Here is a 5473-nt window from a genome sequence, read left to right as displayed (position 1 = left end):
GAGATTGGATTACTATTAATATAACAGCAGCTGCAGACTTAAAATATAAACAAACACTGAGCCATAATGCTACTCACTCAGTCCTCAGTCCAGGAGGATTCTGATAAAACAGTAGCAGAAGAAGGCACACCCCAATCGCCTCTGACTTCGCGCTGTCACCAAGTCTAAAATGTGAAGGATGAAGTCATGTTCCTCTTTCTGACAGCAGATAGAGCCATTGAGACATGTACAACTTGCCAACCGCAAAAAGCTAAAGGCATCTTAGACATTCTTCTATGATGATTTAACAGTCGAATGCAAGGGGTTTCTGTGATGGAAACTGGCAGAGTTCCTGACTCTAATGTGCCAGACCTGCTAGGAATTTTCAATCCTGGTAGGTCCAGCTCCCAGGCACCCGAAAGCTGGGGTACATTGTACACCCTGCTGAGAAGGAAGGGTTTTGCTTAGGTTTCAGGATCTGCACCGGAAGAGAACTTAAAAGTAGAAGCTACCTTCATGCCTGTGACATCTGTGACTAGAGATCATCTCTCACTCCTATCCAGGAGAGACATGAACATGAGGTTCACCAGGGAGCCTGTCCGCAGGCAGGACAAAGTCAGCAGAGAGGCTCAAATGGCCACGGGAAAATACAACTTTTTTTTTTTTTTTTGAGAGGGACAGAGAGAGAAAGAGAGCACAAGGGGGTGTGGGGTGGGGAGCAGAGGCAGAGGGAGAAGCAGGCTCCCCACTGAGCAGGGAGCCCGAGGCGGAGCTCAATCCCAGGACCCTGAGATCATGACCTGAGCAGAAGGCAGACTGAGCCACCAGGAGCCCTGCCCCTGTAACTTTTTAATTAAAGAGAAATGTTCCCACCACACACCCCCAGCGGTGCTTCAAACCATCCTTGGGATGAGGGCAAAATTATGCAGAAGAGAGTGAAAATATCTGCTTTAACAGAGGAAAAATCATCTTCTGATCAAAACACCTGTGTCTGTGCTGGTTAGAACTCAAGATCTACGTATCTAAAGGTCACATTCAGGTTTTATTTTGTTTTGTTGTTTTCCTTTTTATAATCCATTTTGTCACTTCATTCATTATTAACAGAATAGTGGTATGTGACCTGATTTTAGGAACACCCTTACCCGACACACACACACACAGTATTGGTAAAAATTAAACATTACTTTATGACCACGGGTGGTAATCATAGTTCTCTGGCACTGACTAGAAACATAATATCCATAGTATTTTTTTTAAAGCAGTAAAGTTATTGATATTGAACACTTTCTAGTGGTGAGTCCAGAAAAGTTTTAAAAAATTAGATCATCTTTTCATCTGTAACACTTTGTGCAGTGAACATCATGATGCCCATTATACAGATGAGCATCCGTAAGATAAAGTCTTAGAAAACCTGAACATTTTTTTTTTTAAGATTTTATTTATTTATTTGACAGAGAGAGAGACAGTGAGAGAGGGAACACAAGCAGGGGGAGTGGGAGAGGGAGAAGCAGACTTCCCGCGGAGCAGGGAGCCTGATGTGGGGCTCGATCCCAGGACCCTGGGATCATGACCTGAGTGGAAGGCAGATGCCTAACGATTGAGCCACCCAGGCGCCCCAGAAAACCTGAACGTTTGACTTAAGTCACAAGCTAGGAAGTAGAGAAACTAAAGCCAGATCTGACTGTTAAAAATTATACTACACAAATTCGTTCTCTGAGACAACCTCTAAAATGTGTGTTTGGAAGTCAGGAAATGGGTGGTGTGGGCACTATCTTGTCTAGATTAGGGACACAATACCACATGATCTCATCTCAACTGCTTCTGTGATTAGTAGGCTCTGCCAGGAATTCTCTTTCTTAGAATTTAAAAGGGTTTGTCCGTTTTTCAGATGCCATCTTCCAGCCGCTGAAGATGTATTCACCTTTTCTAATCCTGGGACCAAACACAGAAGCAGTTTATAGTGATAAAAACCTGGTTGATCTGGATGAAAGTGAGTCGTAGAGGGGATTGTTGAGGGAATCAGAATTCCAGACAGAGACTCGGGAGCACTGTGAGCCAGGAAAGTGGTATTTAATACCATTTGAGCAGTGGGTCTCAAGGAGGGGCAGTTCCCCCCCAGGGTCATTTGGTAATGTCTGCAGACATTTGGGGTACGTATGAGAGTGGGTGTTACTGGCAGAAGGAGGGGCAGGACGGGGACTAGGATGGGACAAGCAAGGCCAAGGCATATGGAGAGAGCACTTAAAAACTCAGTAATCCAAAAAACAAAAAAAAAACCCCACACCTCAGTATTCCAGATAAATGTTTAAAGGGTAATTTTTAGGGGTGCCTGGCTGGCTCAGTCAGTAGAGTTGGTGACTCTCGATCTAGGGGTTGTGAGTGTGAGCCCCATGTTGGTTGTAGAGATTCCTTAAAAAATAAAATCTTTAAAAAATAAAGGGTTGGGGCGCCTGGGTGGCTCAGTCGTTAAGCGGCTGCCTTCAGCTCAGGTCATGATCCCAGGGTCCTGGGATCGAGCCCCACATCGGGCTCCTTGCTCAGCGGGAAGCCTGCTTCTCCCTCTCCCACTCCCCCGCTTGTGTTCCCTCTCTCGCTGTGTCTCTCTCTGTCAAATAAATAAATAAAATCTTTAAAAAAAAAAAAAAAGAAAACTAAGTTTTAAAAACTTACGACCACAATAAACTGAATATTAATTTAAATACAAGGAAATGTAAAACATTTTAAAGCTAAAAGGCCCACTCTGCGGCTAAAATCAAGTTCAGGTTTGAGATTTTCCCCGTCTGGCTGAGGAATCCTGGTACATGTAGCTCTAAAGCTTCCGAGGGCACAGGCTCCTCACAGATGACGGAAACAGCAGTGTGAGCTGCAGAGCGTTTTCTGGGCACACCCTATATGCCGCTTCACTTGTGCTCCTCTGCAAGACGAATGACCAGTTCCTTTTTTTCTTAATTTTTATTTATTCATTTGAGAGAGAGAGAGAGAGAGAGAGCACGAGCAGGGGGAGAGGCAGAGGGAGAAGGAGAAGCAGACTCCCTGCCGAGCCAGGAGCCCGATGAGGGTCCTGGGATCATGACCGGAGCGGAAGGCTGACGCTTAACCATCTGAGCCACCCAGGCGCCCCGATGAATGACCGGTTCTTGACCAGGTCATTGTAACTGCAGTTAGAGGTGCCGGGTTACCGGCTGGTGCTCATGATGGCGTGACCCGGGCAGAGCCTGTGCACAACTCCCTTTCCTGGACCCTGCCGATTCAGGAATTATATTCCTATAGGAGATAGATCTAGTTCAGCAGGAGAAAAAAAAAAAGGCAAAATTAAAGCAATGCAGAAAAAACCAACAGCTCAAAGAATGAGATACCAGCACAATTAAACTTGTGAGTTTGGGGATAATTTCTTTGCCAAGGACAGTTTCCCTGACCTGAATCATTTGAATTAGCTAAAATCATTTGTCTCTGAAAGGCACTAGAAGCATGAGCCTTCATAACTGAATGATGAATAACCTAAAATAATCCAGAATAGCTTCAGCTGGGTGTCTAAAAAAGATAAAATGTAAGAATTTTTTTTTTTTTAAGAGAGAGAGTGCAAGTGGGGAGGGACAGAGGGAGAAGGAGAGTGAGAATCCCAACGGGTTCTTGTGGGGCTGGATCCCTCGACCCTGAGATCATGACCTGAGCCGAAATCAAGAGTCAGACACCTAACCGACTGAGCCACCCAGGTGTCCCAGATGTAAAAATCTTTTTTTTTTTTAGAGATTTTATTTATTTCTTTGACAGAGAGAGCAGGAACACAAGCAGGGGGACTGGGAGAGGGAGAAGCAGGCTTCCTGCTGAGCAGCCAGATGCAGGGCTGGATCCCAGGACGCTGAGCCAAAGGCAGATGCTTAACAACTGAGCCACCCAGGCGCCCCCCAAATGTAAAAATCTTAATATGAAAATAGAAATGAAGGATTAATGTTGTACTGAATGCAGAAGAGAGTGGGAAATAGAGCTGACAAAGTGAGAATTATTGGCCTTAATTCTCACTCTGGAAAAAAAATAACACAAAGAAAAAAATTATTATTATTATTTTTTAAATATTTTACTTTTAAGTAATCTCTACACCCAGTGTGGCGCTCGAACTCACAACCCTGAGATCAGGAGTCACGTGCTCTACTGACTGAGCCAGGCAGGTGTCCCAAGAAAAAAAGTATTATTAAAATTATTTAGGGTGGGGGGATGGGTTAGCCTGGTGATGGGTATTAAAGAGGGCATGTTCTGCATGGAGCACTGGGTGTTATATGCAAACAATGAATCATGGAACACCACATCAAAAACTAATGATGGAATGTATGGCGATTAGCATAACATAATAATAAAAAATAAATAAATAAATAAATTGTTTTAACTAGTTTGGGTGTAACTTTACTGATCAGCTTTATAATCATATGATTATGAATCTATTTCTAATAATATTTAAAGCAATTATGTTAGTCTGATGTATCAGATTATAAAAAGCTGATTAATTTGGGGGGAAACTTAATTTATGATAGCATAACTCATAATTTATTAGTACTATGAATAGTTTATAAATTAGGGAAATAGACTCAAATTGTCCCAGATGTAGCCAGTGAGAGCCAGTTCAACTTTCAGACTATATTCTTTTGACAAGTGGTCACCATTCTTCGAGTATTTCCTTACTTTCTGGTACCACAAGATATTCCAGGCACAGGACGCCTGGGTGGCTCAGTCGTTAAGCGTCTGCCTTCGGCTCAGGTCCTGATCCCAGGGTCCTGGGATCTAGCCCCCCATTGGGCTCCCTGCTCTGCGGGAAGCCTGCTTCTCCCTCTCCCACTCCCCCTGCTTGTGTTCCCTCTCTTGCTGTGTCTCTCTCTGTTAAATAAATAAATAAAATCTTAAAAAAAAAAAGATATTCCAGGCTCATCTTTTGATCTATAATTTATGGAATTAAAGAAAGTAAATCCATCTGTGTTAGTTCTTGTTTTGGTACTTTGTTGTCCTGCTAGTGCAGTTAGATAGCTTGATCACTATGGGATATACTGAATAACAGACCAGCTACCGATACTTTTTTTTTTTTTAATGGAATACTTCACGAATTTGCGTGTCATCCTTGAACAGGGGCCATGCTAATCTTCTCTGTATGTTTCCAATTTTAGCTTATGTGCTACTGAAGCGAGCGAAGATACCAGTACTTTTTACCTTCCCAGAAGATGATTTTAGTCATGTCAGTTGGCTCTTTCCTCTTTGGCCCTCTAACTTTATTCCCTAATTAGTTCTTAATCATTTCTAGCATCTATATAACTTTTTTATCTGACTGATACTTAAAATGCTATTATTAAATTATTGGCTGGTCCAAAGAAGAAGCACCAGGACTCATGGGAAGCAGGAGTCTTTCAGTCTTTTGGAATCAAGGAGGAAATGAAAGGCAATCTCAAAAATGAGAAGCAGAAACTTCCAGCTTGGATTGTGACTGACTAGCTTGCGTCAGGTCAACCGTCTG

The 5473-nt window shown here is 42.9% G+C and overlaps 1 non-coding gene across 1 annotated transcript; it reads right to left on the bottom strand.

Annotated features, from left to right (window-relative positions):
* Positions 1-5046: 5046 nt before the first annotated feature.
* LOC116623701 lies at positions 5047-5149 on the bottom strand. The gene has a single exon (XR_004297735.1). It is a non-coding gene; the product is annotated as a U6 spliceosomal RNA (small nuclear RNA).
* Between the last annotated feature and the right edge of the window lie 324 nt (positions 5150-5473).

This window comes from Phoca vitulina, unplaced genomic scaffold (assembly GCF_004348235.1).
Source record: "Phoca vitulina isolate PV1807 unplaced genomic scaffold, GSC_HSeal_1.0 scaffold59, whole genome shotgun sequence".
In the NCBI taxonomy this organism is placed as follows: domain Eukaryota; kingdom Metazoa; phylum Chordata; class Mammalia; order Carnivora; family Phocidae; genus Phoca; species Phoca vitulina.
Note: the sequence above shows the minus strand (reverse complement) of the source record. Positions and strands in the feature narration are given on the sequence as shown.